At 42.9% G+C, this 20,706-nt stretch overlaps 1 pseudogene; it reads right to left on the bottom strand.

Moving 5' to 3' along the window:
- LOC137765904 (14-3-3 protein gamma-like) overlaps positions 1-15,636 on the bottom strand; it is a 33,092-nt pseudogene extending 17,456 nt beyond the window's left edge.
- Positions 15,637-20,706: the final 5,070 nt, after the last annotated feature.

Here is a 20,706-nt window from a genome sequence, read left to right on the forward strand (position 1 = left end):
GGCCTGCCCCCAGCACCCCCGACTCCCAGCCACCCAGGCCTCCCCTTCTTGCTGCACAGAGCTGTCAGATAAAATACAGGACGTTCAGTTAGATTTGAATTTCACATGAACAACAAATGATCTTTAGTATAAGTATGTCCCAAATACTGCATGGAATATATAAAATAATTATCTGTTGTTCATATGAAATTCAAATTTTACTGGATATTCTATGTTTTTATTTGTTAAATCTGGCTTCCTCTCTTTTTCCAAGGCTTCTCCTCGCCTCTCCCTCTAAGATCACCCCTGACACTCCAGATTCTATTCACTGTGTAAGTCAGAGCAATTCTGATCTCCCCAGACCTCATCCCCAAAGTCAGCCCAGGTCCGTGCCTGTGCTTCTAAATCCCTCACGGACATCTGCTCCCTTATTGGCTCAGTGCACCTGCAGTTTATGGTTTTTTTCTTGAATTCCTTCCTAAACAGCACTTTCATCCCCTGTTGCTGGCACAGAAGTCGTCTTAAACACAAAAAGGCTTCCCAAGCTATCATCAGGGTATAGAAGGGTTGTCAGAGCCTTGATAATGCAAATAACACGGATAAAGAAGAATTTGCCAGCAGAAACTGGTCAAAAAGGAAAACCAGAAAGGGGGCCCAAGAAGCTGAACCAGGTGGGGCAGCCTGATGGGAGGGGAGAGGCCCTGGGACAGGAACGCGGCTCTCCACTTCCCAGCAACCATAACTCACAGTAGCCCAGCATTAGCCGTCTGATAGTATCAGGGAGTGTGGGGGGAAAACAGTTTCACCGTCAAATAAACTTGGAAAATTTCTTGTAAACTTGTTCATTTCACAGCCTTGAATAGGCCAACACACACTGTGAATTTCCAGGAGGGGGTTGAAGTGTGCAGCCTTCTCCAAATGCAACTGGCTTTACAAGTCCTTTTTTTGGGAAAGTTATTCATGTGAGAATGTTCTGCTTTGGGAAATGCAGCCTTATACTCCCCTCTCCCCTAATTCTGATTCTAGGCTCACCAAGCTACTTAATTTGAGTGTTCAGATACCCACAAGTTGTGAAGGAAGTGCCCTGTCATCAGACGCAAGTGTTCTAATCCTTGCGAAGGGACAGACCCCACTGAAGATGAACAGACTAGAACAGGGGAGAATAAATCAACAGGCATCAAGCATTCAGCCACCTTGGGAGTTTTATCTTATATTTTCAGTTAACTAACTGGCATTTTGGTTTCTATACCAGGTGTCCTCCAGTGGGTGTGGTGAGCAGGCATCTTTTCCCCAGAGGCTGGGGCACTGACAAGACCTCACTCTTGGACGCTGGGCTGAGAGGATGGGCCCGGCCAACGTGATCAGTAGGCTCCTTGTCACCTCCCATTGAGCACCTTCCAACTCTAGAATTATGGGCTTTAGGAAATGTGGCTCTTTCATAAATGTTACATTTGCTGAGGATCAAAGGGGTCATCGTGGGTCGACCATCTTAGCAATAGGCAAAATAGGCAGCTAGTGGCCTGAGGTGTATGAGGGAGGAGAGAATTGAGAAAAAGGGGAAGGATGACAAAGAAGAGGAGAGATGAATCAGGGAGGTGCATAATTAGACACGGACAGGAGATTTGGTAGGTGCCCAATACAGCAGGGCAGTGGGGAGCAGAGAGGTGTGGGAAACAGGAGGGCAGAGGAAGCAGGCTGCTGTGGGCTGGGGCTTCAGAGCAGTTTCAGGTTGAATGCAGGAGAACAAGCCAGGAGGAGATGCATGTCCTAGCCTGGGAAGGCCGAGAGGTGGCTGTGGGTCTGCACAGCCACCTGGAGTTCTGCAGTAGTGGACAGAGTGTGGAGACCATCCCTGCGGGAGGCACCTGCTCTGAGCTCTCACATGGGGAGAAGGGGCAGGTGAGGGCCTGACTGGGGTGCTGAGTGATGGCAAAAAAACTCTGAGGACTGAGAAGTCAAAGCCTCCCATGCCCCATCTTCCTTTTCATCAGCCACTGCCCTGGTCCTACTCCTCTGATCCAACCTGGTTGTAAGAGGAGAGAGAGCTTCTTGTGGGCCTGTGGAGACCAGCACGGTCCCCCTCTAGGGGAGCCCCACCTTTGCCCCCACCTCTGCCAGGATATCATGCTGCTGATTCCATTTCCTCTGCCTGGCCCCGGGGTCTGAGCCCACAGTCCCCTCCTCTCTGCTTGTGACAGCCCCACCCTGCACCCCATTCCCCACCCAGTTCTCACAGCAGCCCAGATTGAAACTGAATTTGAAACATTCCCTTACTTCCTTGTTCCTCTTGGCACTGGGATCACTGCCGTCTCAGCCCCAAAAATCCATGGTGCCAGCACCCTCTGGAATCGGGGACCCACCCAACCTGACTCAGAGTCCCACAGTGTTTGACCTGAAAATGGCTATAGCAACTGACTAGTCCAACCTCATTTCACAAACAGGAACCTGAGACGCAAAGTGGTAGCAGCCGCCCAAAGTCACACAGTGGTGAGACTGTCCAGGTTTCGGTATCTCCATGACCTCCCTGAACCAAAGCAGCGCCCACACAGAGAGCTCCTGTGATCAAAATCCAGAGCTCATTTTTTCCAGCCTCCTGCCTCCAAGGGGTTGATGACAGCAGGGGTCGCTGCTGTCTCATAACCTCTGGAACATGCAAGGACCACTCTGGCTGCCCAGTGGCAAATCCAGTCCTCTTCCTTCCTCAGGCCCTAGCACATATTTCTACTCACTGACTTAACATAGGCCATCAAGTAAATGGTGTCAATCTAAATAAAAAGGTAAAATGAGGTAAGATAAAAATTGTCAAAAAAGATGAGTTTATTCAGGAATAGCAGAGGAATTCCAATTCAGGACACACATGGGCAGGAACGTACAGAAGGGAGAATTCAGTTAGAGTCTGTTAAAATAAAAAACAAATGGAGACCAGCTTTGAAAATTCCTGAGCAGACAAAACCAGTTCAGTCATACAAACAAAGCTCAAGTCAGCTTCTTTTGCGAGACCAACCTGACTTGGGTCATTTCTTCTTCATACCTCTGGAAACCATAAGCAAAATTTCCCAAGGTTGATATGAAGCAACTCCTGACCAACTCTCCATCATTTAAGAAAACTCCAATATTATCAGTTTTCTGTAAATCTGGCACTTACAAAAAAATCAGTCTCTCAGTCCTTAAATTTTGTTTTCCTGAGGGCACAGGCAAGAGATTTTCCATTTTATTTCCTCAGGTTCCATTTTAGATGGAAATTCTTTCACATTTCCCCTTTTTGATCAAGATTTTTCACAGAAAGCATTACTCATCAATTATGCCATTCAGGTGTTTTTGTTAATTTTTGTCTAAGGTATAGTTCTTTAAAAGGTTTAAATGGTTTCTGTTTAAATGGTTTGTAAGCATTAAATTAAAGGCCACCCTGGTGGATTCAATGTCTATAGGGAGTCCAGAATTTTGTTTAAAGACGATTTGGAGTCTGCTATAGTAATCATGAACATACTTGGCAGGCTTTTGGGTGCACGCCTGAAATTTGTTCTAGTTTAGTAGTTTAGAGAAAGCCCTTGGAATGGCAAGATGCAACCTTTGAGCATGGTACGAGCTTGGTCATATAACATACGAGCTTGGTCATATAAAAAAGCTGGTGGTTGACTTAATTGGAATTCTAAAGATTGTTTGGGGCTTTCCCAATTAGCAGTTTTCATCCAATGCTGGGCTTGACCTTCTCCAGCAAACATGTGGACTGACTGATAAAGATCGGAGAAGTCAGGTTGATAAATTTGAATTGCAATTCTGAATTCTTCAGCGAATCTGAGGATCCTCAGTTACCTTGGGAAAAATCTTTTATTATAGCTCTAAATTCAGCTTTGGTCCATGGTACTTAAGAAATCCTCAGGAGGCCTAATTTTATTTACTTATTTTTAATTGAAGTATAGTTGATTTACAATATTGTACTAGTTTCAGGTGTACAGCAAAGTAATTCAGTAATATATTTTTTTTCCAGATTATTTTCCATTATAGGTTTTTATGAGATATTGGATATTGTCACCTGTGTTATACAGTAAATCTTTGTTGCTTATCTATTTTATGTATAGTAGTATGTATCTGTTAATCCCATAAGGCCTAATTTTATTTTATTTTTAAAAATAAATTTATTTATTTAATTATTCTTGGCTGCGTTGGTTATTGTTGCTGCCTGTGGGCTTTCTCTAGTTGCGGTGAGCAGGGGCTACTCTTCGTTGTGGTGCACGGGCTTCTCATTGCGGTGGCTTCTCTTGTTGCAAAGCACGGGCTCTAGGCACGCAGGCTTCAGTAGTTGTGGTGCACGGGCTTAGCTGTGGCATGTGGGATCTTCCCAAACCAGGGAATGAACCCGTGTCCCCTGCTTTGGCAGGCGGATTCTTAACCACTGTGCCACCAGGGAAGTCCCAGGAGGCTTAATTTTAAAAGGGAATGTTTTAACAGGCTCAGTTGGTTAGTTTCAGCACTAGAGAAGAAAGGGAGTTCAGATAAAGGAAGGAGATTAGAAAACAGCAAAGGTGATATAGAGGAGGCAGAGTAATGGGATTAGGGAAACATTGGCTGGTGCTGCTGAGGAAGAGGCCTCAAATGCTTTTTAAAAATCTGGGCTAAGTGAAATAAGTCAGAGAAAGACAAATTCTGTATATCACTCTTATATGTGGAATGCAAAAAATACAACAAACTAGTGAATATAACAAAAAGGAAACAGACTCACAGATATAGAGAACAAACTAGTGGCTACCAGCGGGGAGAAGGGTGGAGGGAGGGGCAAGATAGGGGTAGGGGATTAAGAGCTACAAACTATTAGGTATAAAATAAATAAACTACGAAGATATATTGTACAACACAGGGAATATAGCCAATGTTTTATAATAACCGTAAATGGAGTATAACATTTAAATATTGTGAATCATTATGTCATACTCCTATAACATATAATATTGTACATCAACTATATCTCAATAAAAAAAACTAGAAAAAAATTTAAAATCTCCTTGTGTATTTGCGTCTGTTAACTTAGAAATAGTATTTTGTAAAGAAGCAGTTTTAGAATTCTGAATACTTTAGAAGCCTTTAGTTACCAAGTAAAATAGCTATTCCATTCATAGGTTTAGTTCTATTGACACAGTCTTCTAATTTAGTCCATAGAAAAACAAGTTTGGGGAGATCTAGGGTTCCCCATAATGGCCATTGAAGTTCTAAATTATCTTTAGTAAGGTTGGTCCATTTAGTCAAAAATGCATCTGAGGAGAGACCATAATTTTTTAACATAAAACCAGCCAGGGTCCTTGAAGGAGGGCCACCCTTAGAGCATTCAGATGACCGGGATCACATATCTCAGAGGTTTTCTTCAGAACAAAAGAAAATTCCTAAATAGCCTGAAGGGGGTGGTTTCAGAGTTGGGAGTTGTGTTTTGTTTCACAGAGTGCCTTTCATGGGATTCTCTCTCTCTCTCTTTTTTTTTTTTCCCCTGGCAGACAGCCTTTGTCTCAGTTGTTTGACCCATGACCCCATCCCTTGTTACACAGAAATTGTCTTGCAGTTGGCAGGCGACCTAATGTCAATCTGGCCTGTCCACAACCAACTTAGCTCTCATGGGAGTCTTGCTTCAAGATCGAAATCTCTCATAACAAGGAGCGGGGAGTGCTCTGATAGTGTTTATTTGCTTGACCTGTGCCCACCGACTATTTATTTACTTATTCATTCATTCATTCATTCATTCATTTTTGCTCTCAAGAATTCCAAAGGAATTATACCAAAATTCTAGCGTGCTTCCAATAAGAAAACAAACAAGTACTCTCCAAAAAGGACAAAGACTTTAAATAGAGCCCAAGTAAAGTCATAAAGTTGGAGAACTCAACCAAAGGGAGGGACCTCAGAATCTGAGCATAGACTCACCAAACTGGAAGTCATGGGTAACACATGGAAGCGATGAGTACAAGGGGCTCAGTGCAGGCACCTGGCTGTATTCTGAGGGTCGTCGTCCTTTAGAGGTCGTTTCCTTTGGATCTTACTTCAGACGCCAAGGAATGTTGATCTAAATAAAAAGGTAAAATGAGGCAAGCTCAAAATTGTCAAAAAGATGAGTTTATTCCTGAATAGCAGAAGAATTGCAATTGAGGACACGAAAACTGTAGCAAGCTACAGGCAAGTCTGATGAGGATTTGGGGTAGTCTGTATTTATGGGCAGGGACTGTAGAGAGTAGGGGACTCAGTTAGAATTTGCTAAAATAAAAAACAAACAGAGACCAGCTTTGAAAATTCCCCGAGCAGACAAAACCAGTCCAGTCATACAAACGAAGCTCAGTTCCGCTCATTTTGCAAGACCAACCTGACCTGGGTCATTTCTTCTTCATGCCTGTGGAAACTATAAGCAAAAATTTCCAAGGTTGATATGAAGCAACCCCTGATCACCTCTGTACCATTTAAGAAAATTCCAATATTATCACTCTTCTGTTAATCAGGGATTTATGAAAAATCAGTTTCTTGGTCCCTAAGTTTTGTTTTCCTGGGGACCCATACATGAGATTTTCCATGTTATAGCTTCAGGTTCCATTGTACATTGAAATTCTTTCACGGTGGCTTCACCTAGGTGAGCCTCAGTGTATTCACTGGGGAAGAAATAGAATGGTCCCAGTAGACACTTCCTCTTCACAGTGGTACAGTATTTGTAAAGCCAAAATGAGATTCAGATGCAAAAGTACTTGGGACGGGAACATGTGAGGCCCTCACAACGTGATGGGGAAAGGAGACCTGAGTCCTGGCTCTGCTCAGGCCAGTGGCTGTGGCTGCCCTGACCCCCTACCTCCGAGCCACAGGGATTCTGGCTGACACTGTTCCCTCACCTGGAGTGTCCTTCCTCCAGCCCTCAGTGCACCCATCTGACACCACCTTCCTTTTAGGAAGAGACAGTGTCCCCTGCTTTGGGAATCAGATGGAACTGGTTCAAATCTGTGCCAGCTAGCATGCTGCATGGTCTTGGTCTCAACAGCTTCCCCTCCTCTTAGGAAAAGTCTGAGATCCTTCAGATGGCTGATGAGACCTACATCTGTACTCCTTGAAGTGTCTGTTTCTGGCTACCTGCCTCAGCATCACTTGAGGAAACAGGTAAAAGTGCAGGTGCTCTGGCTGAGACTTGGTGGAGGGTGGGCTCCAGAGCCAGCCTTGAAATCAGCTCCCCCAGGAGATCCTTATGCCTGCAGAGCTTGAAAACCTGAAGGATCTGACTCCTACCCAGCTCTCTAGCTTCATTCCACTCATTCCCCTGCCTTGGCCCCAATCCCTCTGGCCTTCTTTCAGATCCTTGATTAGGCCAAGTTTCTAGTCACCTCAAGGCCTTAGCACATGCCATCGCTCTGCTCACAGCCATCTTGCCCCACCCCTCCCTGGCTAATTCCTGCTCCTCCTTTAGCTCCTGCCTGCCCCCCGCTAAAGTAAGTGCTCCTGCTGTATATCCCTAGAACGCTCTCTACTTTCTTTCATGGCACTTATCACAATTTTATTTTTTTAATCTCTTTTCTCTGGCAACTTTACTATATAACTTTTCAAAATCAACTTCAGTAGATAAAATTTGCATGAAATAAAATGCATGTATTTAAAATTTACAACTTGATGAGTTTTAACAAATGAATATTGCCATATATAAGCACCACTATAATTGAGATAACAAATCATTCCTATCATGCCAAAACATGCTTTTTGCAGCCAATCTCTGTCCCAGGAAACCACAGCTCTGCTTTATGTGACTATAGTCTTGCCTTTTCTAGAATTTCATATACATGGGATTATACATTATCATGCTTTTATATCTGATTTCTTTTGCTTGGTCTAATTTTTTTTTTTTAATCAATCATCAATTTTATACACATCAGTGTATACATGTCAATCCCAATCACCCCATTCAGCACGCCACCATCCCCACCCCACCGCGGTTTTCCCCCCTTGGTGTCCATACGTTTCACAATTACTGTTTGCTTGCCTTTCTGTTTAATATCTGCTTCCAGACCAGACTGAGGAGGGCAGAGACTGGCAGTCTTGCTCCCCACTGCCTTTATCTCTGCTTCTAATCTCATACCTTGCACAGACAGGTGCTCAATAGACATTATTTGTACAAAAAATTAACATCTGTGTTTAATTTTCTCATCTGTAAAACAGGATAAACACCTACTTCAAAAAGTTTCGATGATTAGAGATAATACATCAAAATGCCAAACATAGTGGATACTAAATAAATCATAGCTTAAAAAAAAAAAAAAAGACCAGAAAAATTAGATAACCAGCACAAAAGAGCTGGCATAGACCTTTAAGCTTAGTAGCAAGTAAATTCCAGGAGGATGGTTCTGTTTTATTCCCCTACCTGTGCAGGAGGTGGCTGGCACAGGTACCAGTCATCAGGAATATTTGGAGCCTCTGGGGGAAGGGGGAAGTGAAAGGCAGAGGCTTGTGTGGCTTCGGGCTGCTTGCTGGAGGGACATGCCTCATCCCAGAGCTGGCTGAGGCCCAGAGGAGCTGGCGGGCAGGTGGCGGGCATTGCCTGTGTGATGCACAGAGGCAGGCTTCTCTCTGCTCAAGCAGAGGGAAGACAGCATGCTGAGGTCCCTGGGTGAATGTAAGTCTAGCTGGCCATCATGGGCAACATAGCTTAGTCATGACAAACAAGATCTGTGCTGACGCATCTCACCCCACCAGACCACGGGATCCCCATGGCAGGTGGCTGGGTCTTCCTTCCTTCCTTTCCTTCTTTGTATCTATCTTTCTTCTTTTTCTTTTTTGGCAAATGAGAGTTAAGTATTTATTATCTGATAATGCTTTTAGTTTATTTTTCTGCAATGATTATTTGGGGAAAGAGTGTTTTCAGGGAGGAAAAAGTGACACACTTACAAGGTTCCCAAAATTGGACAGAATGTTTATGAATAGAGCTCTTCCTTTAGGATTTTTCTACCAGTAAGCTCCTAGCACCTAAATTTTCACATGCTGCACCACGACCTTTCTCAAAACGACTGCCAACTTCTACAACCCAACAGCTTTTCAACCCACCCAAGTAAGGGCGGTGGACACAAGGTACAATGGGGCAGACTCAAGCGAAGAGTGAAATGTCAGTGTAACCCCCGAGGAAGGAGCTGTGGCAGCTTAAAACTCAGGATGTCTCTGAAAATATCAACACAATCAATGAGATACGAAACTGAATTTTCTCGATTTTTGTGGTGTTTAGTGTTTCTGTTAAAGTGATTCATAATTTTTGTGGTGGATTTAAGTTAAGAAGAAAGAAGGACAAAAATCCCAGAGCCTCCTGCCAAGCACCTATTAAACAAAACCTAAAGTAGCTTTGATTCTCCTCAGTCAAGCCTTTTGGCCTAGGAGATAGATAACTGCAAAACCAACCTGGATAGGCTAAATAAGGATGCAAAAGCCAAAATAAAGAAAAATACACAATCAATGGCTTGATGTTACATATGGCTGTAATGCGGAAATACTGTAAATGGCAATATAGTGTTAATACTGTCAACTAATCAGAAACTTCTGAAAACAGGCAAGGCCTAAACCATAAGAATAAGTATAGCTTATGTTTTAAGTCTATCAGCTTGGGATTGAAACTATTCCATGTCTGGTAGCGTACACCCTGAAAAAAAAATGCACAGCTAAAACAGATGAGACAGAAAGTACCCCAAACTTAAAAGACAAGAGCATAGCTCTTAAAGATAAAAATCCTTACTGGGACCACAGAACTTACTGAAGGGGGGCCATTCCACTTAAGTTTTCTTTTCATTTTAAAACCCTATTTTCCCCAACTCTATGTACCACCAGTCCCTACATTCAGGAAACCTGCACAACCCTCTTACATAGTCTCATCCACCAGAGGACAGACAGCAGAAGCAAAAAGAACTACATTCCTGCAGCCTGTGGAACAAAAACCACATTCACAGAAAGATAGACAAGATGAAAAGGCAGAGAGCTATGTACCAGATGAAGGAACAAGAAAAAACCCCAGAAAAACAACTAAATGAAGTGGAGATAGGCAACCTTCCAGAAAAAGAATTAAGAATAATGATAGTGAAGATGATCCAGGACCTCGGAAAAACAATGGAGGTAAAGATCGAGAAGATGCAAGAAATGTTTAAGAAGGACCTAGAAGAATTAAAGAACAAACAAACAGAGATGAACAATACAATAACTGAAATGAAAACTACACTAGACGGAATCAATAGCAGAATAACTGAAGCAGAAGAACGGATAAGTGACCTGGAAGACAGAATGGTGGAATTCACTGCTGTGGAACAGAATAAAGAAAAAAGAATGAAAAGAAATGAAGACAGCCTAAGAGACCTCTGGGACAACATTAGATGCAACAACATTCGCATTATAGGGGTCCCAGAAGGAGAAGAGAGAGAGAAAGGACCCGAGAAAGTATTTGAAGAGATTATAGTTGAAAACTTCCCTAACATGGGAAAGGCAATAGCCACCCAAGTCCAGGAAGCGCAGAGAGTCCCATACAGGATAAACCCAAGGAGAAACACGCTGAGACACATAGTAATCAAATTGGCAAAATTTAAAGACAAAGAAAAATTATTGGAAGCAGCAAGGGAAAAATGACAAATAACATACAAGGGAACTCCCATAAGGTTAACAGCTGATTTCTCAGCAGAAACCCTACAAGCCAGAAGGGAGTGGCATGATATACTTAAAGTGATGAAAGGGAAGAACCTCCAACCAAGATTACTCTACCCGGCAAGGATCTCATTCAGATATGATGGAGAAATCAAAAGCTTTACAGACAAGCAAAAGCTAAGAGAATTCAGCACCACCAAACCAGCTCTACAACAAATGCTAAAGGAACTTCTCTAAGTGGGAAACACAAGAGAAGAAAAGGACCTACAAAAACGAACCCAAAACACTTAAGAAAATGGTAATAGGGACATACATATCGATAATTACCTTAAATGTGAATGGATTAAATACTCCAACCAAAAGACACAGGCTTGCTGAATGGATACAAAAACAAGACCCATATATATGCTGTCTACAAGAGACCCACTTCAGACCTAGGGACACATACAGACTGAAAGTGAGGGGATGGGAAAAGATATTCCATGCGAATTGAAATCAAAAGAAAGCTGGAGTAGCAATACTCATATCGATAAAATAGACTTTAAAATAAAGAATGTTACAAGAGACAAGGAAAGACACTACATAATGATCAAGGGATCAATCCAAGAAGAAGATATAACAATTATAAATATATATGCACCAAACATAAGAGCACCTCAATACATAAGGCAACTGCTAACAGCTAAAAAACAGGAAATCGACAATAACACAATAATAGTGGGGGACTTTAACACCTCACTTACACCAATGGACAGATCATCCAAAATGAAAATAAATAAGGAAACAGAAGCTTTAAATGACACAATAGACCAGTTAGATTTAATTGATATTTATAGGACATTCCATCCAAAAAGAGCAGATTACACTTTCTTCTCAGGTGCGCATGGAACATTCTTCAGGATAGATCACACCTTGGGTCACAAATCAAGCCTCAGTAAATTTAAGAAAATTGAAATCATATCAAGCATCTTTTCTGACCACAACATTATGAGATTAGAAATGAATTACAGGGGAAAAAACGTAAAAAACACAAACACATGGAGGATAAACACTACGTTACTAAATAACCAAGAGATCACTGAAGAAATCAAAGAGGAAATCAAAAAATACCTAGAGACAAATGACAATGAAAACACGACGACCCAAAACCTATGGGATGCAGCGAAAGCAGTTCTAAGAGGGAAGTTTATAGCTATACAAGCCTACCTCAAGAAACAAGAACAATCTCAAATAAACAATCTAACCTTACACCTAAAGGAACTAGAGAAAGAAGGACAAACAAAACCCAAAGTCAGCAAAAGGAAAGAAATCATAAATATCAGAGCAGAAATAAATACAATAGAAACACAGAAAACAATAGCAAAGATCAATAAAACTAAAAGCAGGTTCTTTGAGAAGAAAAACAAAATTGATAAACCATTAGCCAGACTCATCAAGAAAAAGAGGGAGAGGACTCTAACCAATAAAGTTAGAAATGAAGAAGGAAAAGTTACAACAGACAATGCAGAAATACAAAGCATCCTAAGAGACTACTACAAGCAACTCTATGCCAATAAAATGGACAACCTGGAAGAAATGGACAAATTCTTAGAAAGGTATAACCTTCCAAGACTGAACCAGGAAGAAATAGAAAATATGAACAGACCAATCACAAGTAATGAAATGGAAACTGTGATTTAAAATCTTCCAACAAACAAAAGTCCAGCACCAGATGGCTTCACAGGTGAATTCTATCAAACATTTAGAGAAGAGCTAACACCCATCCTTCTCAAACTCTTCCAAAAAATTGCAGAGGAAGGAACACTCTCAAACTCATTCTATGAGGTCACCATCACCCTGATACCAAAACCAGACAAAGATACTACAAAAAAAGAAAACTACAGACCAATATCACTGATGAATATAGATGCAAACATCCTCAACAAAACACTAGCAAACAGAATCCAACAACACATTAAAAGGACCACACACCATGATCAAGGGGGATTTATCCCAGGGATGCAAGGATTCTTCAATATACGCAAATCAATCAATGTGATACACCTTTTTAACAAATTGAAGAATAAAAACCATATGATCATCTCAATAGATGCAGAAAAAGCTTTTGACAAAATTCAACACCCATTTATGATAAAAACTCTCCAGAAAGTGGGCATAGAGGGAACCTACTTCAACATAATAAAGGCCAAATATGACAAACCCACAGCAAACATCATTCTCAATGGTGAAAAACTGAAAGCATTTCCTCTAAGACCAGGAACAAGACAAGGATGTCCACTCTCACCACTCCCATTTACCATTGCATCCAAAAGAATAAAATACCTAGGAATAAACCTACCTAGGGAGACAAAAGACCTGTATGCCGAAAACTATAAGGCACTTTTGAAAGAAATTAAAGATGATACCAACAGATGGAGAGATATACCATGTTCTTGGATTGGAAGAATCAATATTGTGAAAATGACTATACTACCAAAGCAATCTACAGATTCAATGCAATCCCTACCAAATTACCAATGGCATTTTTTACAGAACTAGAACAAAAATCTTAAAATTTGTATGGAGACACAAAAGACCCCGAATAGCCAAAGCAGTCTTGAGGGAAAAAAAAGGAGCTAGAGGAATCAGACTCTGATTTCAGACTATACTACAAAGCTACAGTAATCAAGACAATATGGTACTGGCACAAAAACAGAAACAGATCAATGCAACAAGATAGAAAGCCCAGAGGTAAACCCATGCACCTATGGTCAACTAATCTATGACAAAGGAGGCAAGGACATACAACGGAGAAAAGACAGTCTCTTCAATAAGTGGTGCTGGGAAAACTGGACAGCTACATGTAAAAGAATGAAATTAGAACACTCCCTAACACCATACACAAAAATAAACTCAAAATGGATTCGAGACCTAAATGTAAGACCGGACACTATAAAACTCTTACAGGAAAACATAGGAAGAACACTCTTTGACATAAATCACAGCAAGATCTTTTTTGATCCACCTCCTAGAGTAATGGAAATAAAAACAAGAACAAACAAATGGGACCTAATGAAACTTCAAAGCTTTTGCACAGCAAAGGAAACCATAAACAAGATGAAAAGACACCCCTCAGAATGGGAGAAAATATTTGCAAATGAATCAATGGACAAAGGATTAATCTCCAAAATATCTAAACAGCTCATGCAGCTCAATATTAAAAAAACAAACAACTCAATCCAAAAGTGGGCAGAAGACCTAAATAGACATTTCTCCAAAGAAGACATACAGATGGCCAAGAAACACATGGAAAGCTGCTCAACATCACTAATTATTAGAGAAATGCAAATCAAAACTACAATGAGGTATCACCTCACTCCAGTTAGAATGGGCATCATCAGAAAATCTACAAACAACAAATGCTGGAGAGGGTGTGGAGAAAAGGGAACCCTCTTGCACTGTTGGTGGGAATGTAAACTGATACAGCCACTATGGAGAACAGTATGGAGGTTCCTTAAAAAACTAAAAATAGAATTACCATATGATCCAGCAATCCCACTACTGGGCATATACCCAGAGAAAAGCATAATTCAAAAAGACACATGCACCCCAATGTTCATTGCAGCACTATTTACAATAGCTAGGTCATGGAAGCAACCTAAATGCCCACGGACAGAGAAATGGATAAAGAAGATGTGGTACCTATATACAATGGAATATTACTCAGCCATAAAAAAGGAACGAATTTGGGTCATTTGTGGAGACGTGGATGGATCTAGAGACTGTCATACAGAATGAAGTAAGTCAGAAAGAGAAAAACAAATATCGTATATTAACGCATATATGTGGAACCTAGAAAAATGGTACAGATGAACCGGTTTTCAGGGCAGAAATTGAGACACAGATGTAGAGAACAAACGTATGGACACCAAGGGGGGAAAGCGGCCAGGGGGTCGGGGTGGTGGTGTGATGAATTGGGCGATTGGAATTGACATGTATACACTGATGTGTATAAAATTGATGACTAATAAGAAAAAAAACAAAACAAACAAAAAAACCCCCTATTTTCTAGCAACAAGTTAAAGACAGCTCCACTTGCATTAATCTACAGAACCGTCCATATGCCAGTGTGAGGCTGCTATTCCAATACCAGCACAGCTAGTCTGCCTTTCCACTAGTGGTATTTTGGCAAAAATGTCAAAGACAGGACAGGTCGGTGGGTTTCTCCCTAAGAAGGTCATCCCGTCATCCCTCTCTTTCCCTCCCCAACACGATCCCCAGCTCACGCAAAAAAAATAAATAAATAAAGATTGCAGTAGTAGCCTCAGCGTGCGCTGCCAGTCTGCCGGCATCGTCTTGCTGATCACTTGTCCAGAGCGTTAGGTTCTGCGAGGAGCTGCATATGAGCGTGGACTCCCTGTAGGAGTCTCCACCATTGAGAGTGTCGAGCTTGGCAATAGCGCCATTGAAAGTGGTCTTGGCCAAGTGGCAGGCTTGCTCTGTGGCATTCTGGATCTCATAGTAGAAAACGCAGTAGTTAACAGCCAGGCCTAATCTAATGGGGTGAGTGGGCTGAGTGTGCCCTTTGCTGACCTCATGGGCTTCGCTACAGGTCTTCTCAGATGACTCCTCGAAGGTCACCCTCTTCTCTCCAGTGGTGGCTTTGGCCAGGTAGCAGTAATAGTCCCCTTTCATATTCAGGTAGAACACTTTGCTCTCATACTGGCTGTCCTGGCAATTCTTGATCAGGTAGTTATCCAGCAGGCTCAGCTCATCCTGACGCACCACCTTCCAGCTCCTTCTCTATTTTTTCACGGTAAGCACGCACCATGTCTACCTGCTCGTTACCCTCTGCAGATGTCTTCTGCTCAGTGCTACTAATGACCCTCCAGGAGGAACGGCGTGCCCCAGCTACACTCCTGTAGGCCACAGAGAGAAGGTTTCCTTCTTCGCTAGACACTGGCTCATTCAGCTCTGTCACGTTCTTCGTGGCCGCGGCCCTGTAGTCCTGGCGCTCTGCCTGCTCCACCAGCCGGGCTTCTGCACCAGTTGCTCGCGGTCCACCATCTTCACGGGCTGTTTCGGGCCGGGCGAGGAGACCGGCGCAGCCTGGAGCCCGGGTGCCAGAGGGACCGACACAGGCTGCGGCTAGAGCTGCGACCCTGGGACCGGGCGCGAGGCATCTGCCGGGTCTTTCTTATTCTCTGGGGGTCTCCCCTGCACCCAGCACAGAGCCGGGCACACAGTGGGTGCTCCCTTAATGATATCGGATGAATCTGTGGATTCATTAATGAGCAAAATGGCCTGGCATGGTGGCTTCAGTCTTGGGGGAGGGTCGTGGGCGTGTGTGTGACACTTTAATGGACCGGGGGCGGGGAGAGGATGACTTAAGAAGAGACAGGGGAGGCAAGGGCCTCAGAACTGGGAGTGGGGGTGGTCAAGGAGTTGAAGGGGTGGGGAGGCAGGCCTGGACTCAGCGAGACTTGGTGGCTGCCTTCAAACGTCTGAAGTGCTGCCCTGGAGGAGGGAGTTGGGGGCTGATCGGGCATGATGAGAAGCCAGAACTCATTAAATATAAGGAAGTCTGTCTAAGAGTTTGTACTGTCAAACACCAGCACAAAGGTAGTGAGTTCCCCATCACTAGAAGGGCTCAGCCAGGGCTGGGCAGTGCTTGGTGGGGCTACTGTAGAATAATGTCTCAAACTTTTTTTTTCCAAACTACAACCCATATAAAAGTATAGTTCATGCTGTAGTCCTCCTCTACACATGCACAGAGAGTTTTTAAAAATGCTAGTGCTGACCCACTCTGTTCGCATGAGACCCTACTGTCTGGTGCTCAGCACAAGCCTGGGGAATGCATCACACTAGTTGGTCCCAAGGCCCTGTCAGGTCTGGGACCCTGTGGCTGTCTTCTCAAGGAATTCCAACTCCTGTTAATAGTCAGAGGAGAAAAACTCATTTAGGAAGGTAAATCTTCGTTTTAAAAACTCACAGAACATTTACTCTTTTCTTATAAAAGAGTACTTAGTGTTGAATATACCAAAGAGCAAAAAGAATGAATGTCACCGACCACTCAGAGAATGCCAATGTTAATATTTGGGTATATTTTATTCCAGGCCTTCTTTTTTTTTCTCATTGTATATAGCTCTTTTAAAAACTTTTGCAATAACATGGCATAAATGATTTTGTGAACGTTTTACTGCACACTGTTTTATTGTTTTCCCTGATTGCTGCATATTCTTCCACAAGATTATTTTTAATGAATGCATTATATTTCATTGTACTAATGCATCATAAGAACTTAACCAAATTCTAGTTGTCATCAATTAGGCAATTTCCAGTTTTTGCTATGTACGTATGTCTTAGTATACTTGGCCTGTAATTTCATTTGGATAAATTCCTAGAAGTGAATTTTGAAGAGTAGAAGTAAAATCTTAAGACTTTCATTATATATTAACAAATTACTTTCCAGAAATATACGAATTTATAATCCCAAGAGCAATTATGAATGTGAGCTTCTCTATATGCTCACCAATCCTGGCTATTGTCATTTATTTGAAATCTTTACAAATGTGATTTTTTTTAAAAACTGGTATCTTGTTTTGATTTTACATTTCTTTAAATACTAGTGGGATTGAAAACCTCTGGGTATTTCTTTGTTTATTCATGTCCTTTGCTCCCATCTTTATTTTATTTTAAAGTATTATTATTACTTTGTAATAATAACATATGATATTTAATATATAAACAGTAAATATATATATTTATAAACATATAAATATTATGTTTATATATTAAGGATATCTTGCAAATATGTTGCAAATATTTTTCTTCAGTTGTTTAAAATTGCTTTTCAAGTTGACTTATGCTTTTTGTTTTACATACAGGGTTAACCTTCTTTTAAAATATTGCCAAATGTATTTGAAATGTTTGGACTTTGCATGTGATTCTTCTTTCTTCACTGCCCCCTCTGCCTCTTCCCTCCCCACCATGCACACTACAGATGTAGATAAGCAAGTACTCTTTATGCTTGGTGAGGGTTATCTCATTTTCCAATCTCATTTTTTTTCTGCCACTCTCCAGGTCACAGTCAGATTATGACCATATAGTTAAACAGAAGGGTCATGGTAGAAAAGGCAGCTGTGGATATTCTATGTTCTAGATTACTCATCCCTATAATCCCAAACTGCAGCCATGCTGGGGATTCAGGCCCCACTCTCCTTCCTGGGCACAAAGCCCTGTCACCCTGACTCTGCCCCACGTGGGACAGAGTGGGGTTAGCCTGCACTCCTCCTGGTGTCCTCACCCCTGTCCCTGATGGGCTTGTTGGGAAGATTCCAGGGTGGAAAGGCTTTCGAAGCCCTGCCTCTTGGGCCGGGCACAGCCATTCCTGTCTGGGATCGGGCCTCTCACAAGCCCCCAACCTCCATCTGCCTTTCCAGCCCTGACCGCTCCACCAGCACACTCTCTTTCAAACTACAGGTGCTTTCACCGTTGGAGGAGGTTAAGTAGCAAGAGTGAAAAGCTGTGGAGAGAGACAGACCTGTGTTCTAACTCTGACTCTGGCCCCTGTTAGCTGCAAAATCCTGGACAAGTTACTTAACCTCTGAGTTACTCAGAGACACTTAGTTAGTTATCTGCATGCAAGTAATTTATTTACATATATGCGGCAGGACAGCAAATAGGCTGTTGGTAATGAACAAAAGCAAAACAGGATTTTTTTTTTTTTAATGTATTTATTTATTTATTTTTGGCTGTGTTGGGTCTTTGCTGCTGCGCTGGCTTTCTCTAGTTGCAGTAAGCGGGGGCTACTCTTCGTTGAGGTCCGTGGACTTCTCATTGTGGTGGCTTCTCTTGTTGTGGAGCACGGGCTCTAGGGCACACAGGCTTCAGTAGTTGTGGCACACAGGCTCGGTAGTTGTGGCTCGCGAGCTCTAGAGTGCAGGCTCAGTAGTTGTGGCATACGGGCTTAGTTGTTCCGCGGCATATGGGATCTTCCGGGACCAGGGATCGAACCCGTGTCCCCTGCATTGGCAGGCGGATTCTTAACCATTGCGCCGCCAGGGAAGCCCAGGATTTTTAAAAGACGGGAGAGGAAAAATTTTTCTGGGAACTGTGATTTTGTTTTTATATTTTCTTTGTCACTTGATAAGTGGGTGGCTGGGTGAGAGGCCCATTTAGGCAATCAGCCCTGAGCAGGCTGGCTGGGCCTTGGAAGGCAGCAGTTTTCATTGTTTATGGATTCTCTGGGAAGCTTGAGAGTTTAGCATGTGGTATACAGGAGGGCAGACTCTGTGAGGTCCGCCATGCCCCTCATGTAGGCTGAGTCCTCACCACTCCCTCATGCGAATCTCTCCCAGTAACCACCTCCCGGGTTAGAACTGTGAAGGCTTTATGGGTAAATACCTGTAAACGTTAAAACAGTACAGTCAGGTCTGCTATAATGCTTGTCTCAGAAATACTAATTTGTTCCAGTGCAATTGACATATGAGGGAACAATTCGAACCTACTGCAAATTTCACATTTGCTGATGAATGATTTCATCTTCGGGAAACACTAGGTGAAAGCAGAAATCTGCACCCAGATGAACCAAGCCGCCTAGGAATACAAAAAACACACATGGCCACACCCCAGACATCTCCAGCTACCTCAGTTCACCATATCCTTCCATATCTGGTATCACATAACTGATACCCTCGACCGTCCACCATAACACGCAGCCACCCATGTCCAGGAGCCAACATCCCTTCCAACACCCACATCCAGAAGCCAGCTTCAGGTCTTTCTTGAGGTAAAGTGCCATACTTATTATAGTACTGATGAACTTCTTAACCATTCAATGTGTAAAACCATGCTACTGTTTTTACTAGGTGTATTTTTTACGTATCATTGACAAAGTTTTTGAGTGTTGTGCCCCAACCTCATTTTCCCCATAAGCCCTGTGATTTTTATTCCACGATTTTGCAGAGCGCTGTGAATTTTAGTAACACATATGCAGTACTATAGCCAGGACCAGCTACATAATATGTGGGGTCCAATGCAAAATGAAAATGTGGGCCCCCTTGTAAATAAAAACATTTATTGAGAATCATCAGGGGTCAGGCACTGTGCTGGGCGCGGAGACCTGGGGGAAGGGAGTACATGGCACTTGAATGAGTCGCCCTAGTAAACCCAAGGTAGGGGAAAGAGCCAACAAGCTGAGCCAGCTCACTTGGGTTTCCCTGGTGTCGGATGTTGGGAGACAATTCTCCTTTGGTCTCTCCTGTTTCTGCAAGTCTCTGGAGCAGAGGTACTGACAGCCTTTTGTTCTCCACTATCTTTTCAAGGATGTTTATAAAGTGTGAACAGCCTTGGAAAACAGAGATAGTGTCTCCCTCTGAGACAGAAGACTAATTTGTTTGCCATCCAATATAACAAAGATAACATCTACATTGGGGGAAAGGTTGGGCAGGTTTTCTTGCAGCCCCTTACAAAGATTGGTGTTTTCTAAGGTCAGGGTTCCTCAGCTATGATACAAATCCATTGTGTCCCAGCATTCACTTGGGCCTACCTCTGCACTGCCCAGTGGGACTTTGGGGGCAAGGGAAGCCAATGTGAACATGAAGTTCAGGCTACTTGCTGCTCCTTGAGTAATAAAGTCCTTTGTCTCTCTCTTCTACCTGAATCCATGAAACTGTGCAGGCCAGTCCAGGAGAGACCAGGAGGAGAGGCCAGGCTGGGGCACTGGGCACCTGGGAAACACCTGACTGAGCAGGATGGCAGGCAAGGAAGCTAAGGTTTGCCTGGGAAAGAGCCTCAGCAAAGACCTGATGAATAAGCTTCATTCAAACCCTGAGGCACTGTGAGGACCAGCCAGGTAGAGTTGGAAATGGAAAAGACAGCTGCAGGGAGAAGGGAGCCGGGGCAGGAATCCCTGGGGGCAACCCGAGGGAGGGCCTCCTCCTTAGCAAGCAGGTGTAGGCCACCTGGAAGCGTGGTCAGAGCTTCCTGATTTGGGGATGGGAGATGGCGGCAAAGCCAGTGAGGAAGGGTCTGAGGTCTCAAGGAATCTTTGGGCACCGGAGGGAAGCCGGGAGCCTCTGGCTAGTGCTGTTCCTGTAGAAAGCCCCTCCTCCCAGAGATGATGACTTTCACACC

This window comes from Eschrichtius robustus, chromosome 6 (assembly GCF_028021215.1).
Source record: "Eschrichtius robustus isolate mEscRob2 chromosome 6, mEscRob2.pri, whole genome shotgun sequence".
In the NCBI taxonomy this organism is placed as follows: domain Eukaryota; kingdom Metazoa; phylum Chordata; class Mammalia; order Artiodactyla; family Eschrichtiidae; genus Eschrichtius; species Eschrichtius robustus.